At 44.9% G+C, this 19,466-nt stretch overlaps 1 long non-coding RNA gene across 1 annotated transcript; it reads left to right on the top strand.

The window, feature by feature from the left end:
* Window positions 1–839: 839 nt before the first annotated feature.
* Window positions 840–19,374, top strand: LOC143838040 (uncharacterized). Its single transcript, XR_013231214.1, has 3 exons — window positions 840–1,055; window positions 16,529–16,607; window positions 18,518–19,374. It is a non-coding gene; the product is annotated as an uncharacterized LOC143838040 (long non-coding RNA).
* The last annotated feature ends 92 nt before the right edge of the window (window positions 19,375–19,466 follow it).

Here is a 19,466-nt window from a genome sequence, read left to right as displayed (position 1 = left end):
CCTTTTTTCTTCTGTATAGTTTTTAGAAGAAGAAGAAGAGTTGGCTCTTATATGCCGCTTTTCCCTACCCGAAGGAGGCTCAAAGTGGCTTACATTTGCCTTCCCATTCCTCTCCCCACAACAGACACCCTGTAGGGTGGGTGAGGCTGAGAGAGCCCTGATATCACTGCTAAGGCAGAACAGTTTTATCAGTGCTGTGGTGAGCCCAAGGTCACCCAGCTGGCTGCATGTGGAGAAGTGCAGATTCAAACCTGGCTTGCCAGATTAGAAGTTCACACTCCTAACCACTACACCAAACAGAAAAAGAAGCAAACTTATTGTGAATTACCAGGAATACAGAACATAGCCAGCCTTCCTTGATAATCAAGTGTCCCATGATTTCAAGTGTGGCATCCGGACAAATTTAGGGCTGAAGTTACAGAACAGAATTTGGATCCAGTGGCAATTTAAAGATCGATGAAGTTTAATTCTGGGTAAAAGCTTTCATGTGCATATACATGTAAAGGTAAAGGTATCCCCTGTGCAAGCACTGAGTCATGTCTGACCCTTGGGGTGACGCCCTCTAGCGTTTTCTTGGCAGACTCAATACAGGGTGGTTTGCCAGTGCCTTCCCCAGTCATTACCGTTTACCCCCCAGCAAGCTGGGTACTCATTTTACAGACCTCGGAAGGATGGAAGGCTGAGTTGACCTTGAGCCGGCTGCTGGGATCGAACTCCCAACCTCATGGGCAGACAGATTCAGACAGCATATCGCTGCCTTACCACTCTGCGCCACAAGAGGCTCTGCATATACATGTACTATGTTTTATTGTTCTTATTACTGTTTTTAGGGGATTGGTTTTATGTGCTCACCACATCGACACCCGGAGACTGCGAGCCCGCAGCCGAGCCCCCGAGCGCCCCCGGGCATCGCCGCGCCCACGGGGAAGCTGCCGCCGAGCCACCAACGGCCGGCGCCACCATCCAAAATGGCCACCAACCAGAACTCACTGCAGATGAGCTCCCGACCGCCCTCACCCGCTGCGTTAGGACACTGCCGCTGGACGCTGTCGCTGGTAGGCTGCCTTTACTCTCCCTACCCTCGCCTCTCCCTCTCCCTTTGAGATCCCTCCCATATAACCCGCCCCGGCCAATGCCCCCAATCTACCTCCCCTCTCTCTTTCTCATTACTGCTAGCACCCATTGTATTTTTACTACAATGGGCTTTATTCCTAGTTAATAAATAAAATGAATACATTATAATCCATTTTAGGCTACTTAATTCTGTATCTATAGCATTGCCATATGGATATTTTAGATCAGATCAGTGGTCCATCTAGTCCAGAATCCCGTCTCACACAATGGCCAACCAGTTGCTTTGGTGGGCCAACAATTGAGCATAGAGGCGCTGATGTTGTCTTTTGGCTCTGGGATCCAGATCTTTAGTGCCTCTGAATATGGAGGGTTCCTTCAGTCACCCTAGCTAGTAGCCACTGATATCCTCTATGGATATATCTAATCTACTTTAAAAGCTATTCATTCCTGTTGCCATCCCTACATCCTCTGGCAGCAAATTCCACATTTTAATCACTCTGTAAAGAAGTATTTATTTTTGTCCACCCTGAATTTACTACCCATCAGCTTCATTGGATGCCCTAGAGTTCTGGTATTTTGGAAGAAAAATGTCTCTTTATTAACTCTCTCCAGCCCATGCATAATTTCATAAACCTCTCTCACGACTCTCCTTGGTTGTTTCTTTTCTAAACTGAAAAATCCCAGTGTCTTTAGCCTTTCCTCATAGGGAAGCTGTTCCAGCTGCCAGGCATCTTGATTGCCCTTCTCTACACTTTTTCCAGCTCAGCAATGTGCTTTTTGAGATACAGGGACCAGAACTATATACAGTATTCCAAATGAGGCCGCACCAAAGGTCAACAAGGGGGGATTGTATTTTATAAGCCATTTTATGTTCAATCCTTTCCCTACTAATACCTAACATAGAGTTTGCCTTTTTCACTGAGGCAGCCCACTAGGTAGACTCTTTCACTGAGGTCCCCATCCACAATGACTCTAAGACCTTTCTCCCCTCTCAGTCTCAGCAGATTTTGTCCCCATTAGCCTATACTTGAAGTTTTTCTTTTTCTTTTTTCTCCCAATGTGCATGAACTTCACTTGCTTACAATGTGGGAACGTCAATCTGGTTCTCTTTCCTACTGGCTTAACACTAACCGCTACATAATGCTAAATTGTATTGCATTTGTTTTTAATTTGTGGGACACCTAGAGCAGTGGTCCCCAACCCCCGGTCCGGAGACTGGTACTGGTCCGCAGATCAGTCAGTACTGGGCTGTGACTCCTCCTCATCCTCCTCCCTGGCTGCTGTCTTGGAGACCGCCCTGCCACTCTGCCACCAGCTCACCTTTGGTGCTCTCCAGTGGCTGCCCTGGCTGGGGTTCCCCCTCAGCATGGCACTGTACAGCTGCTGTTGGCAGCGCCCCCCAGTGGGCGGTGAGAAGTCAGGGACACCGGCAGGAAAGCAAGCGGAGCAGGGGCTCAGGTGGCAGTCCCTTAGCAAAAGACTACCCCCCCAGGCCTCAGTAAAATTGTCAAGCGTTGACCGGTTCCCGGTGATAAAAAGGTTGAGGACCACTGACCTAGAGCAACTTGGAGATAGGACACATTATTTTCTAAACAACTGAATAGATGAGTCTTGGGCGGCACATCTTCTCCCACTACAGCACTTCTTCTGAGAGAAACCGCTCCTGTTAAAATCTTTCCTTGCATGAAACAAGTAGGGATCCTGCCTTGCAATAAATCTGCCTGGGCCTTTCCATGGGCCTTCCTTTTTATGACATGTGCAAATGCCTTTGGTGAACTGGATTCTCCCTCAGAACCATGCTGGCTGTTACGTGTTCAGCTTGGTGCTAGAGAGACCTCTATCGGAAAGCAGATTGGGTCCCCAGGGTGAAACCAGGTGGTTTTCTCCTTTAAGAGCTGTTCAGTGTGAGAGCAACATAAATAAAAGCTGATTGCACCAGGAGCGTGAAGCAAGGCCTCCTTCACTCCAAGCAAGAGCTCTGAGGTGATAAACGCCAGTGCTGCCAGCTCATCTTGACAGCGTGTGCGCTCTGTTAATCACTGGCTCTCTTGGGAAATGGCAGGTATATTCGCCTCCAGGTGCTGCGATTCATTGTCTGGAACCGATATCTCTGCTTAAATGGTGGATTAACATGATTTAAGAAATATTCATTGCAAAGTTGATTAGAAAGCCCCATCAGCCGCCTGGCAGGAGGTTCATTTATTGCAACATGATACCATTCGGGGATTATCCTTTTTTCTATAGGTGGCTTGTACTGAAGTGTCCATTTACATAGTGGTTTAAAAGTGCTAGGGCTGTACTCAGGATCTGGCTGTTTTCATCTTCTGAGTGAGCAAATTGTTAACCAACCTTATGTGATTTTTAAAAAGACTTTTCTGACTTTTTTCACCTATCTATTGCTTCCCCTGATCGACTGAGTCTTCTTCCTGGGCTATTAGTATGTGGTCTTGATGTCAGGATTATAATAGCCATGTAGGGATGAAAGTGCCTAGGTGTGACCAGCAAATGCTGGCAGGGGCTCATGGGAATTGTAGTCCATGCACATCTGTAGGGCCGCAGTTTGACTACCCCGGCGCTAGATGCTAACGTGAGGCATGATATATAATGTTAACCAATCTGAAAGTCGGCTCTCAGTTGGGGTTAAAAATATAAAAAAGAGATACAGGACAATACACAAATATGAAACCACTGTGTATAGGCTATAAACCAGGGGTAGTCAAACTGTGGCCCTCCAGATGTCCATGGACTACAATTCCCAGAAGCCCCTGCCAGCAAATGCTGGCAGGGGCTTCTGGGAATTGTAGTCCATGGACATCTGGAGGGCCGCAGTTTGACAACCCCTGCTATAAACAATCACTGATTAGACTTCTTTAACAAATAATCTTGTATATAATAGTATTATGAAACCATTCCAAAGTGATACAATACAGTATCATCAATTACAGCTCCAATAGCAGTACATTAACTACTATACAATACTCTAAGGATTGTTACTGGCGCGGCAAACTGAGGATATGATATATCTCCGGGCCAGCCCTGGAGCTGAAGCAGGAGCTTTATGTTTGCTAATCTAAGACTGTCAATGGACTGCAATAACAGTCACTTTGGAATGGTCTCATAATATTGTGATGTAAAATATTACTATAGTGTTTGTTAAAGAAGTTTAATCAGTGATTGTTTATAGGCTATACACAGTGGTTTCATATTTTTGTATTCTCAATTGTGGTTGCCATCTCTGGCTTGGGAAATTCCTGGGGATTAGGGGGCAGAGGTTGGGGAAGGTGGTATCTCTTGCCACAGAGATATCATATTTGGTCTATTCCTGTTAGAGTTCTGGGCTAGGAAACTCAAGCCAATGCCACTGCACAAGCCATGTGGAGTGTGAAATGTAGTCCTTTGAGGATTTGTCTGTTTCTGAGGAGAGAAAACTCCAGTTGACTCCAACATTATCAGATCATTTTTATCGACCAGACATCTCTCTAAGTGAGAATTTTGTTGTTCTGTATGTTTAAAGTAACACGACATCTTCTGACTCCAAAAACTGAGCCTTCATTGTATCAGTACCAGACAATGCTATGCTGGGGATTATCAGGAAGGGAAGTATTAGGAAATGATGGTTTGTGTGTTTTCAGACAAAGGGTAAACATATGGAAATATATTTTAAAAGAACATTTTAGATCTTGTTCACTGCTGCTGAAGAGGATGAAGTTGATCAGTTCTATGAAGCCTTACAACACCTTCTAGAAGCAACGCCAAAAAATGATGTGCTTATCATCATGGGGGATTGGAATGCTAAAGTAGGAAGCCAAAAGATAACCGGGATAACAGGCAAGTTTGGCCTTGGAGTACAAAATGGAGCAGGGCACAGGCTGGTAGAATTTTGTCAAGAGAATACAATGGTCATAGCAAACACTCTTTTCCAACAACCCAAGAGACGACTCTACACATGGACATCACCAGACGGTCAACACAGAAATCAGATTGACTATGTGCTCTGCAGCCAAAGATGGAAAAGTTCTATCCAGTCAATAAAAAAAGACCAGGAGCTGATTGTGGTTCAGATCATGAGCTTCTTGTTGCAAAATTTAGGCTTAAATTGAAGAAAGTAGGGAAAAGCACTAGGCCACTCAGGTATGAACGAAATCATATCCCCGACGAATACACAATAGAGGTGACAAATAGATTTAAGGAATTAGATCTGATAGACAGAGTGCCTGAAGAACTATGGACGGAGGTTCGTGACATTGTACAAGAGGTAGCAACTAAAACCATCCCAAAGGAAAAGAAATGCAAGAAATCAAAATGGCTGTCTGAGGAAGCTTTACAAATAGCTAAGGAGAGAAGGGAAGTGAAAGGCAAAGGAGAAAGAGAAAGATACACCCAATTGAATGCAGAATTCCAGAGAAAAGCTAGAAGAGATAAGAATGCCTTCTTAAATGAACAGTGCAAACAAATAGAAGAAAACAATAGAATGGGGAGGACCAGAGATCTTTTCAAGAAAATTGGAGATATGAAGAGAACGTTTCATGCAAAGATGGGTATGATAAGGGACCAAAATGGTAGGGACCTCACAGAAGCAGAAGAGATTAAACAAAGGTGGCAAAATTATACAGAAGAGCTATACAAGAGCGAGCTTAACATCCCTGATGACCACAATGTGGTAGTTACTGACCTGGAGCCAGACATCCTGGAATGTGAAGTCAAATGGGCCTTAGGAAGTCTGAGCAACAATAAAGCTAGTGGTGGTGACAGCATTCCAGTTGAACTATTCAAAATCTTAAAGGACGATGCAGTAAAAGTGCTACACTCAATATGCCAGCAAATTTGGAAAACTCAACAATGGCCACAGGATTGGAAAAGGTCAGTTTACATTCCAATCCCAAAGAAGGGCAATGCCAAAGAATGTTCAAACTACCGCACCATTGCACTAATTTCTCATGCTAGCAAAGTTATGCTCAAAATCCTACAAGCTAGGCTCCAGCAATATGTGGACCGAGAACTTCCAGAAGTACAGGCAGGATTTCGAAGAGGCAGAGGAACTAGAGATCAAATTGCCAACATACGCTGGATCATGGAGAAAGCTAGGGAGTACCAGAAGAACGTCTACTTCTGCTTCATTGACTATGCTAAAGCCTTTGATTGTGTGGAGCACAACAAATTGTGGCAAGTTCTTAAAGAGATGGGAATACCAGAGCATCTTATTTGTCTCTTGAGAAATTTATATGCAGGTCAGGAAGCAACAGTGAGAACCGAACATGGAATCACTAACTGGTTCAAAATTGAGAAAGGAGTTCGGCAAGGCTGTATACTATCGCCTTGCCTATTTAACTTGTATGCAGAGCACATCATGAGAAATGCGGGATTAGAGGAGTCACAAATTGGAATCAAGATTGCAGGGAGAAATATCAACAACCTCAGATATGCAGATGATACCACTCTAATGGCAGAAAGTGAAGAAGAACTAAAGAGCCTGTTGATGCGGGTGAAGGAGGAGAGTGCAAAAGTTGGCTTGAAACTCAACATCAAGAAAACAAAGATCATGGCATCCGGCCCTCTCAATTCATGGCAAATAGATGGGGAAGAAATGGAGATAGTGACAGATTTTATTTTCCTGGGCTCCAAAATCACTGCAGATGGGGACTGCAGCAAAGAAATTAAAAGACGCTTGCTCCTGGGGAGGAAAGCTATGGCAAATCTAGACAGCATCCTAAAAAGCAGAGACATCACCCTGCCAACAAAAGTGCGTTTAGTCAAGGCTATGGTATTCCCAGTTGCAATGTATGGCTGCGAAAGTTGGACCATAAGGAAGGCCGAGCGTCAAAGAATTGAGGCTTTTGAACTCTGGTGCTGGAGAAGACTCTTGCGAGTCCCTTGGACTGCAAGGCGAACAAACCGGTCAGTCCTAGAGGAGATCAGCCCTGACTGCTCTTTAGAAGGCCAGATCCTGAAGATGAAACTCAAATACTTTGGCCACCTCATGAGAAGGAAGAACTCCCTGGAGAAGAGCCTAATGCTGGGAGCGATCGAGGGCAAAAGAAGAAGGGGGCGACAGAGAATGAGGTGGCTGGATGGAGACACTAAAGCAGTAGGTGCTAACTTAAATGGACTCCGGGGAATGGTAGAGGACAGGAAGGCCTGGAGGATCATTGTCCATGGGGTCGCGATGGGTCGGACACGACTTCGCACATAACAACATAACAAAGATCTTGTTATATTAGCATAGTGCAACAGAAAACAATTTGATTTATAATCAGCATAGATAAAATCAAAAGCCTCTTTATCTCTTCTCCCTGGAGGGGGGATTTGCTTTGTCTATATGAAAATGTTTTTTGTGTATGTTGCATTTTTAAAAATCCCTAAAAAAAAGTTTAATTATAAAAAAAAGAAATGAAATGAAGACAAATCAGCCAGTATGATAATGCACCCATATATATCTAGGGAACTCAGTGTGGATTTGTCTCCAATAGGACTTGACATACCAGTCTGGTTTCCTTCTTTGACTGAGGTCCATTCCATATGACTTCAATGTTGCAAAAGGCTTGTGAATTGTAAACGCTACTAATTTGCAGTTCCGCATGACGTCGCACACAATCTGCCACACTCCTGAAACAGTCCCGCAAAAAGTGATTCGTTGTAGTGCTTAAAGGGAAATCCAGAAAAGTGGATTCACCCTCCGAAAAGCGCTACACTCTTGCAAACAATCTGCAACACTAGCGAAAAAGACCTGTGTGTTCCCATTGTTGCAGTTCCAGCCAAGTCCCTCCCCCTGGCTCTCTCCTCCAAACTTCCAGCGAAGCGATCGCTATTTTTTTTTTTCGGAGCGAGCAGAAAGCAACGAACCAGCGAGCCTTCAGTCACCCAGCGAGGCTTCTCCGGCTACAGTCCCTCCACAGATGTGCTTTAAAGCTCCCTTAAGTCCCCAAGCACAACACAGCCCCGTTTGCAAGTTCCCTTTATTTTCGGTCGAAAATCACGCCCGTGCAGGGGGGGGGGGGTTTCACTCGGGGGAGCGTGGTAAAGATGACTCGCCAGCTCACATGCCAGCTAGATGGGTCTCTACATTAGGAGGAATCAAGGGATATTCGTTGCAATGTGTGTTTTCCTTTTTTTAAACAAAAACCTGTTCTTAAAGGGAAAGGGGCTTTTCGGGAGTATGATAACAGCCGCCCATTGGCTGTTTGTTTGATTGACGGCCAGGGGTGGGACAAAGCACAGAAAAAATTCCTTTTTTCCTTCCTTCCTTCCTTCCTTCCTTCCTTCCTTCCTTCCTTCCTTCCTTCCTTCCTTCCTTCCTTCCTTCCTTCCTTCCTTCCTTCCTTCCTTCCTTCCTTCCTTCCTTCCTTCCTTTTAATGTTTGTTTACATAGTTTTTAGTAATTTTAACAGTCACTTTTAGTGTCACATACATCTATAAAACATTTTATACTTGATACATTCTAAGAGCCATCCTGACAGATATTCAACACCATATTTTCAGATTTGAATTAAATGCTTAACATTGAACATTTTTTGCAGAACAGTATGAACTTTGGCCCTATAACAATACACTAATAAAGAAGAAAGAAAGGGGAAAAAACCCCGTTTTATCATGACATTTCTAGCACTTACGATTATATTGCCTTAAAAATATACAGAAGAAAAGTAAAAAAAAAAATTCAAACATTGCTTCTCCTTTCCCTTCCCTGGTCTTCTTAAGGGGGTCTCATATCGAGGCTTGCTGTATCTTGTTGTTCCCGTTGACTTATATTCTGTCCAGTTGGCCTTTGGCATAGAAAGTGCAGTTGTACTCTTTCCCGCAGAGTATTCATCGATGAATCTTGAGGCAGTTGCACCTCCTGGACTCCGATATCAATACAATTTCCCCCCAAAAAAGCTACTTTAAATTGATTACTTTCAAAGCAGATCCATGTATCTTTTGGTTGATTCTTGTGTACTGTTGCTTTGAAATGGCTGTATGTCTTTTTAAGAAGGGTGTCCTTATCTAGGCTGCAAGGCTCCAACATCCCCTTTTCCATCTCCAAAATTTCAGATTTCTCTTCTGCTGATGGTTTTCCACCTTGTTTAGAGCTATCATCAACCACTGTTATTGATCCATCATTCCTGTTAAAAACTTCTTCCTTGCCGTCTTGGATCTCCTTGAAAATATTCTTAAGCAATCCTTCTGTAAATGCTTTCAAATCTTGGGTTTGTTTCTCTATTAGATGAGCCATTCTTTTTAACATATACATGTTTTAGGCTTGTAAGTCAGCAACCAATCTCAGACAATTTTTACTAGTACCAGGAATGTCGGAGGACAAAACAGACTTTTGCTCTCGCCTATGACTGTATAGGACCTCTACTGGCTATTTGCAAAAATCGCTTCCTTTCTAGCGATTTTTGCGAGACCGGAAACCTGTGGGAAACGATTGAAACACTACTGGATTCCACTACAAAGGCAGGTATGCGTAACACTGAGATTGCACTTTTAAAAATAGCGTTTCCGCTTGTGCGGAATGGGCCTGAGTTATGGGCTTCTTAGATCATGGAAGCTCATTGGATGTCATTTACCTGGATTTCAGTAAGGATTTTGAGAAGGAGTAGAAAATGGGGGGGGGGCATTTCTGCAGAACAACTGCAACCAGTCTATTAGTGGCCAGCAGCAGAACTGTGGCAAATGTCAGCCCAACAGAGCTGCAGCACAGAACCACAATCCTGGGCAGTATTTTATCAGAATGATAAAAAGACAATCCAGGTCAGTACATTAAAACATTTACTCATGTGCTCCTCTGTTGAGTCTCCCTGCTGTGATGTTTGTGGCGACCCTAGTAAATAAATGGATAAATGATAAATAAATGCATAAATGGCACCAGAGAAACACAAGGATGTCCACAACAGCAGTCATATCAATTGAACCAAAACAGGGAACAATGACAGGATATAAAGTCAAGGGAAATTAGAATTGCCATACTGGCTCATCTACACAAGACTCCACTCCTAGATCCTCCGGTGTTCAGGTGCAGCCGACCAAAAATGTATCCCAGAAGCATGGATAGGACCAGCAATAAACCAGCGATCAATTTCTTGTTCAAATGCATCATTAAAAGCAACTTGTGCAACCAACATTGCATTACAATCAAATATGCAACCAGACCTCTGCCTTCTGCTAATGCACAATTTGTTTTCCATTAACATCCATGAAAGTTCAGCTCAAGCAGTCAGACATTTCCGGAAAGCAAAACTATCCCATCAAGCATTTGTAAGAAATGCCTGTAATTCACTCAGCTTTGCTTAATATCCATCCACAGAGTGGAAATGGCCATCAAGTTTTTTAAGCATGAATGCCTGAAGGAAGATCATTTTATCACAAAGAGAAAGTTCTTGATACTACTCTGAAATGTCAGCTCATTAGTGCTGACAAGAAGAATCTTACTTAGTTTACTGTAATAAGATATATGACATAACCAGATTCTATGGAATGGAAGGCTACAAAAAAGTGTCAGTATTATCCAATAAAGTAAGAGGTCAAAATGCATTAAACCGGTTTATTTATTTTTATTTATTTTATTTTATTTATCATACTTCTATACCGCCCTCCCCGGAGGCTCAGGGCGGTTTACATTATAACAAGGAACCTTACATAAAACAGTCTGTAAAACATATACATCAATAACCAACAATTGCAACCAAACACAACACAGTATAACAGTAAACAGTTGTGATACAAACAGGTCCAGGGCTTGTTGATGGGATTCTGAGGGGGGTGGTTTATTGATTGAATTCTGAGGGGGGGTGGGGGGGGAGCAGGGGCCCTTGGTCGCTGTTGATTACGTCTGGTCTCGGCCAAATGCCTGATGGAGGAGCTCCTTCTTGCAGGCCCTGCGGAACTGTTTAAGCTCCGTCAGGGCCCTGATCTCTTCTGGGAGCTCGTTCCACCAGGTAGGGGCCAGAACAGAGAATGCTCTGGCCCTGGTCGAGACCAGACGGACTTCTTTAGGGCCAGGGATCCTTAGCTGATTTGAGGCAGTAGAGCGTAGAGCTCTTTTGGGGGCATAGGCGGGGAGGCGGTCCCTCAGGTACACTGGGCCCTGACCGCGTATGGCCTTGAAGGTAATTACCAGAACCTTTAGTCTGATCCGGAATTCAACTGGTAGCCATTGCAGCTGATGAAGAATAGGCCGGATATGGGACCTCCACGGTGTTGCCGTGAGGATCCTGGCTGCTGCATTTTGAACTAGTTGTAGTTTCCGGGTCAGGGCTAAGGGCAGGCCTGCGTAGAGCGAGTTACAAAAGTCTAGTCTAGAGGTGACCGTCGCATGGATCACTGTGGCTAGGTGTTCCGGGGCCAGGTAGGGCGCTAGTAGTTTGGCTTGGCGGAGATGGTAGAATGCCAGCCGCGCTACCTTTGTGATCTGGGCCTCCATTGTGAGGGAGGCGTCCAGAATCACGCCTAGGTTCCTGGCGGCATGAGCCGTGGAGAGCTGCACGCCATCCAGGGTAGGCAGGCGCGCTTCCTCGCAAGGGCCCTTCCTACCTAGCCACAGGACCTCCGTCTTTAAAGGATTGAGCTTCAGACGACTCTGCTTGAGCCATCTCGTCACTGCTTCCAGGCAGCTGGCTAATGCTTCTGGGGGAGAGTCAGGGCGGCCATCCATCAGGAGGAAGAGCTGGGTGTCATCTGCATATTGATGGCAACCCAGCCCGAACGTCCGTACCAGCTGTGCGAGAGGGCGCATGAAGATGTTGGTCAGGTTTGGTCAGTTAGGAAGTTTCTAACGCTTCCTTGCACTGGGTCATACTTGATATTAATATATTAATATACTTCATTCTATAGAGAAGTCTGGCCACCACACCAAATGCTTTGATTTGCCAAGATTTTTTATTTTAAACACCCTTTCCTTTTCTTCTAAAAAGAACTCAAAATGTCCTGAAAAAAAGATTTAAACAATAGTCAAGAACATACTGTATTAAAACCATACAAATCCATAATAAGCAAAACATGACAGAGCAGCCAACTTTGTCAAAGATAAGTGCTATTGAACACTGTCCTAAAAACAAACAGATAACGAATTTCAGAACAGGAGTTGAATGTACAAAGAAGCCTGCCCGCCAAGAACTGACTGTCATGTCACAACTGCTTGTGCCATCAGAAGTGGCATCACCCATTGATGTGATGCTCTAGCTTAGGGGTAGTCAAACTGCGGCCCTCCAGATGTCCATGGACCACAATTCCCAGAAGCCCCTGCCAGCGAATGTCCATGGACATCTGGAGGGCCGCAGTTTGACTACCCCTGCTCTAGCTAGAGCAATGGTCCCCAACCCTTTTATCATTGGGGACCGGTCAACGCTTGACAATTTTACTGAGGCCTGGGGGGGGGTAGTCTTTTGCCGAAGAATGTTGCCGCCCAAGCCCCTGCTCTACTTGCTTTCCCACTGGTGCCATTGACTTCCTGCCGCCCGCTGGGGGGCGCTGCCAACAGCAGTTGCAGACTGGTATCGGTCTTCAGACCGGGGGTTGGGAACTACTGAGCTAAAGCATTACTGTGAAACATGATGACACTCCTGGTTATGTGATCACAAGAAGAAGAAGAAGAGTTGGTTCTTATATGCCACTTTTCTCTACTCGAAGGAGTATCAGGGGCTTATATTCGCCTTCCCTTTCCTCTCCCCACAACAGACACCCTGTGAGGTGGGTGAGGCTGAGAGATTCCTGATATTCCTGCTCGGTCAGAACAGCTTTATCAGTGCTGTGGTGAGCCCAAGGTCACCCACCTGGTTGCATTTGAGGGAGCAGTGAATCAAACCCAGCTCACCAGATTAGAAGTCCTAACCACTACACCAAGCTGGATGTATGATAAGTGTTGTCATGGTCTTGCTGTAATGGACATTCTTCTTGTAGATTTCTTTACTTGTAGCTTTGGACAGCAGTGGGTAGGTAGCAGCAGTAGGGGGCATAACAGGACAGCTGGTTCCCCTATGTACAACATAGCTAGTTGCAGTGAGTAGTCAGGGGAGTTCTATACAGCTCTAAAGGAGCATTAGCCTCACCTTTGATAAATGTGTTTTTTTTAATTTGTGCATGACATCGTACACAATCCGCCAACTCCTCATGGAACTCCCACTACATTGTTCTGTTTGTAGTGGAAGCTGGGGAATCCCAAAAAGTGGACCAAAAAACGTACGTTGTTTCTGTAGCGCTACTGAGCCTCCTATTCGTCCCACACTTGGTCCCGCCTCCTTCCCTACTTCCAGGATATGGGACCACCTTATTTTTTTTTAATGGTGAAATGTCTGGAGCAAAGCAGAAGTGAGAACGTGCCTCGTCCTGGCGATCTTGCTGAAAAATAAAGAGCCATTTCATAGTGACTGAAAGCATTCCCCTCCAAATGTCCTGTGCTTTAACTATCATGGGGAAAAATGTTTTGACCATGGACACATGTACAGACATGTAAGCGCATTTGCGACTGCTAGCATACACAGGGCTTGAAGAGCCCTATGCAGCTATGAAGAAGCAAATACGTGTTTGTACTTGTATCTGTAAATTTTAAAAAAATAAAGGAAAGGGTGAGGACAGAGCCTCATGAACTTCACAACATTTCATTGGTTCTCCACCTTGATTGACAGACAAGGCTGGATGAATCACTAAACAAAAGAGGCGCCTTGCTCTCCCCTCCGGCAAAACCAGAAGCCGGTGTGGAGTGCAAGAAGCGCTGAAGACTAGCGAGAAAATGGCCGCTTGCAAAACAAAGGTAAGACGGGGTTGGGAGGTTTAGCACTAGCCCATTCAGTGGCCATTAGGCTAGATGGGGCAGGGTGCGGAAATGCCCTCAATCTCCCGCTGTTTTCAAGTTATCTTCATGTAAACTGAAATGGTCTCAAGGTTACTGCAACATTAACAAGCAATATTAGACAGGCTGAATCCAGAAAGGGACATAATGTACGAGTCAGAAAGAACTTGAACAAATACTTTGGGACAACATATAAACTTGTTTTATGATCAGGATGGCTGGGTACAGCACAACTCCTAACCAATACTGTTAAAGAAAGGTTTGTATGTGGGGAAGGGCTATGGCCCAGTGGCATCTTCCACCTTGTCCTCAGAACCACCCTGTGAGGTAGGTGAGGCTGAGAGAAACTCTGACTCAAGACTACCCAGGGAGTTTCCTGATGAGTAAGGATTTTAATCCTCCATCTCCCCTGGGCCCAGACATCTCCAAGTATTTCAGCTGTTCTCCAGATACCAGTTCCTTGGGAGAAAAGGGTGGCTTTGGAGGGAAGGCCATTTGGTATTATGCCCAGCTGAAGTCCATCCCCTCCTCCAACCCCTCCTTTCCCAGAACCCATGCACCAAATTTCCAGGAATCTTTCAACCCAGGGTCAGAAACTCTGCCTCAGCATCACCACTCTAACTACTGTGCCACAATGACTAGGTAATATATTATTTCTCTTTAATAGGAGTACTTGATAAAGGGAAATGTATCTGATGCAATGATGTGGTGTAGCCTGATGTATTTCATTAACAGGGATACACTTAAGAAAACAATACAAAGCAATCCCAAAACCTGTGTGGATAATCTGCTTTGTGGCTCACCTGGGATGAGGTGTCAACAATGCTGCTACTTCCAGGGAAGGATGATGAATGTTTTACAAGCCACGTTTTATAACCTCACTTTGAGGATAAGTGCTACAGCACAAGGGATAATTCAACTAGTCTGATTAGAGGGAGGAAGGAACAAAACACTTTTACTTGAAACAAAATAAAAAATGGAAGGGGGTCAATTTGGAAAGGCAAAGCGTTGGCCCCCTCCTGACTACAACACTGGCTGAAGAAAATGAACTGAACAGTCCTATGCTGTACTTTCCCATCATGTCGATTAAAGGTGGGTGCAAACAGTCACTTGGTTCTCATTTGTGATGCATTATAGGGTTTTTTTTTATAAACCATTTAATTTTTTCACATCATAATATATGTCTGCTTTTGTTATTCTGTTCATTATTCATTCCCCTTGGTTTGATCAGGAAAAAAAAAGCTAGATGTGATTTCCCCCTCACCCAATTTGGGTAGTAGAAATCCCTGCTCTGTGAGGACAGCCTTAACCCAGTAGAAGGATGCAAAATTCCAGGCAAACAGATGAAAAGGTCCCCACTCTGAGCGTTCTTGCGGGGGTGGGGGTGGGGGGGTCACAGAGCCTAACATTTAGCACCTGAAGAACTCAGGGATTATTACAGAGATCATTACACAGGGAGATAGTTGGCAGGCAGGCACCGGGTGGTGTTTGCCCCCAAGACGCAGGCAGAATGGGAAATACTGACCAAAGACAGGGAATCTCTTACACTTCACCTCTGCCACACAATCATGAACATGACAGCAAACTACAAGAAAATCTGTAAAGGCACAGTCTCTGGAAAAGGAGCCATGTGAATAAAGGGAAGGGATTCATAGTGCCAGTCGCATCCATGGCTATAAGGACTCAACAGTGGAGAAGGAGCATGAGCCTACTTTGTGCATTTATCAGGTAAAAAATATTATTATTTACCGCACAAACAGGCCTTCTAATAGCATTTCCTTATGGGAGAACTTACCACAGAGATATTGTATTTGGTCTATGCCTGTATTTATTCCTGCTGATACTATACAACGTACAGTGGGTGAAACTCCAGATATCAAAGTATGAGTAAGAGTGCTTTTCACTTTGCACACACAGTGCCTTTCTGGCTTTCTTCTTTAACCTTCATATCATGGTGATTCTTCTGGAACTTCAGTTTGAATTACTGTGAGAGGCAGAGAAATGCTCTGTTGGGGGATTACATTCTGTTTGCAAATTGCAGGCAATTTGAACTTCAACAACAACAAAAGTTTTCCTTGTTGAAAAACATGCTAAGGGGATTGTCAGTCAGTCAGCACGAAGGGGACAGAAAGAGGTCTCCCGCTGCTTTCCCCACTCTGGTCCCTCAGGGATCACACACTGGACATGTAGTATTAATGGGCTGAAAAATCAGGTTTTGTTTTTTGTTTTTTTTAAAGAGAGATTTCAATTCTGCTTTATGGAGAGGGAACTGTGAGACTTATTTCTCGATTATAAGTTTGCCTATTTTACCTGGAAGACTCAATGTTCATGAGATATGGATGGCAAATATTTTGTCACGGGGGTCCTCCTCTCTCTTTGTTGGCTCAGCATGTTCAGAAGGAACCCCCCCCCCGCCGCCCGAAAGGCAGTTGTTTGTCTCCCTCCTGCTAGGCGGGGAGGCAGCAGGGCTTGTGTCTCAAGTGCTCTCGCCTCGCCCACCTTGCCTTCCTCCCCAAGCTCCTCCATTTATAGTCATCCCATTGATGCGTTCTCACTGTCTGGGACTTGTGCTGAATGCCCCCCACCGCACAAGCACAAAAGCAGCATAGTTGACTTGCAGTGGTACACAGCCAGGGTAACCATAACCCAAGAAAGCCAATGAACTTATTTAGAATACTTATGTCTCCACAGGACTTCAGACAGGTGATGACAACAGAAACAATGCAAAAACAATAATTGATTACAACAATTAAACAAATTGGAGAAATAGGTAAGCCAAAGCCTGTTCATTCTCTTTGGAATTGAGAACAAGAGGACTGTTGGGGTACCCCACTATAATGAGTGCAGTTGCCATAGGGATTCACATTGGGACACACGTCTATTGAATATGTCAGCCTTAAGTAGGGTCACCAGCTCTGGACTGGGAAATAACTGGAGATTTCAGGGGTGGTGTCTGAAGGATGATAGGTGTTTAGGGGGGAAGGGACCTCAATGTGGTATAATGCCATAGAGTCCGCCTTCCAAAGCAGCCATTTTCCTCAGGGGAACTGATATCTGTTTCCTGAAGTTTAGTTGTAATCCCCAGAGGTCCCCAGCTACCACCTGGAGGTTGGCAGCCCTATCCTCTGGCCATGAATAGACTTAAAGGTCAGCACCAGTACCTTCAATTAGATTTAGAAACAAATAAGCAGCCACTGAAGAGACATCAGGACTGGTGTTATGTGGTCATGATGGGCAGACCTGGGTCACTGCATTATGCACATGTATCAGCTGCAGTTAGCTGGCCAACTGCCATGTTGGATGCCACCAATTAAAACCACAACAACCTCAAAAGCTCGCTCAATTTGAAGTTGGCCTACCCTTGTCCCTGACCCGGAAACTTCAGCTGGTGCAGAATGCAGCTGCTAGGGTCCTCACTGGCACACCTTGGAGGACCCATATCCAGCCTGTGCTGAGGCAGCTACCAATAGCTGCCCGGATCCGGTTCAAGGTTCTGGTTCTAACCTTTAAGGCCATACATGAGTTGGGACCCACATACCTGAGGGACTGCCTGCCGCCCTATGCTCCCCGCAGGGCTTTACGCTCTGTGGGTGAGAACCTATTGATCATTCCCAGCCCTAAGGAAGCATGCTTAGCCTCGACCAGGGCCAGGGCCTTTTCGGTCCTGGACCCTACCTGATGGAATGAGCTCCCAGGTGAGCTGCAGGCCCTGCGAGATTTGTCAGCTTTCCGCAGGGCCTGCAAAATGGAGCTCTTCCACCAGGTCTATGGTTGAGGCTGGGGTCAGCGAGCTTGGGACATCATCTCACCCCCTGGGAGTTAGGAAGTGTACATTGCACTCTTCCATTATCTCTGATATTAGTATGGGGAGGGATGGGGTATTTTTTCTTTTTGCCACCATGTTGATATTAATGTTTTAATGGGGGTTTTAATGGGTTTTAGTGGGATTGAGATTACTATTACCCACCTCGAGCCTTCGAGGAGAGGTGGGAAATAAATCTAATAATAATAATAATAATGTCACATGAGGCGTTCAGCCCGAGGCCCAGTGGATGCTGTAAACAAGGTCAGTCTGAATGCCCATCCCGCTCTTCTGAAGGTTGCAGCATCGCTGGTGGCAGAATCCTTGTGCGGCTCCTTGGTCCGTGATCCAGATTGTAAGAACTGTCCTAGTCTGTTTTGTTACACAAGGGGAGCTGAAGATCTGCACCAGAGAATAAAATTGCATTCTCCTTTGCATCAACAAGACTGAGATTTTCTGCTATTCTCTCCACCACCACTCCCCACATACCTATTGCAGTAATGTGGTGTTATTGAAAAGACCCTTTAAAAAGCATATTTGCTTCTCTGCCTCAGTGTAATTTACTGTATTTGTTAACATTGTACTGAATCTGAACTCCTGTAGCCATTAACCGGAGAGTCGAGCTGTAATGTGTTTTCTCTGATACATGTTTTAATGAGTGTCGGGAAATGGTACGGAGAAGGAAATGCAACAGCCTGAGATGGATCAGGTTCCAGGAACAAAGAATTACCTTCCTCATCTCTGGCAGCGCTTTCTGCTTTTCTTATAGCCTACTTGCAAAGCACCCCGAGTATTCTGATTAAGAATGAAGACACAATGAATCTACTTTCGACAGGCAGCCTGAATGGCTTTTATCCTGAATGGCTTTTTCTTTGCAGTTTGCAGGAAGAGAAGGACCCAAGAGCATCCACATTGGATCAAACTGATAGCCTGTTCCACAAAGTAGCTTGTCTACAACAGTGTCCAGATAAGTAGATGGGGGGGGGGAGGGTTCAACTGCTAGGCTCTCCCATTCTGCTCTGTCCTTTCTGGTCTCAGGCAATTTGGGCTATTCAGGTTGTTCTAAGCATTAAAACAATGTACCTAACAGCTCCTGGTTTTCTGCCTTTGGGTATATTTTCCTATTTTTTTATATGTTCCAGCTGATACTTGGTCTGATGACAGAGTTCTACAAGTTCAGAGTAAGAGGGCACTATGTGAAAAACAACTGCATACCACAGGCCAGCTGTTTGTATTTAGATACCTTTAGTATTAGGGAAATGGGAAAACAATTGTTCCCTGTTCATTTTAACCAAGCCCTCTCCTGGTTTTCTCTGGATAAGAGACGATGGACATATCAAGGTCCTCCTTACCCCTATCCACGATGGAATAAGAAGTTCCACTTTCCTTTGTAAATGGTGGGTTCACATACTCTGCATGCTTAGATGTTGAACACAAAGTCTCATTACAGTTGGTCAGTGACCTCCAGTTCCAAGCTGTAGTTTGGAACAATAAAGCCCCAATGAAAATCAAAAATAATTTTCAGCTAAACATCCAGAAGATGTTTCTGACAGTTAGAGCGATTCCTCAGTGGAACAGGCTTCCTTGGGAGGTGGTGATAGATTCACCTTCCTTGGAAGTTTTTAAGTAGAGGCTAGATAGCCGCCTCACAGAAATGCCAATTCGGTGAATTTAGGCAGATTGTAAGTGTCTGGGCGGAAAGGATTGTGTTGGTGCTTGGCTCTTGTGGCCCTTTCTTGCATGCCCAGGAAATGCCCACTTTGGGAGGTGAATTCCCTCCAGGCCAGATTGGCCAGGGATTCCGGGGGGGGGGGGGGTAGCAGGGAG

Source organism: Paroedura picta, chromosome 1, assembly GCF_049243985.1.
Source record: "Paroedura picta isolate Pp20150507F chromosome 1, Ppicta_v3.0, whole genome shotgun sequence".
Classification (NCBI taxonomy): Eukaryota; Metazoa; Chordata; class Lepidosauria; order Squamata; family Gekkonidae; genus Paroedura; species Paroedura picta.
This window is presented reverse-complemented; position numbering and strand designations above follow the sequence as displayed.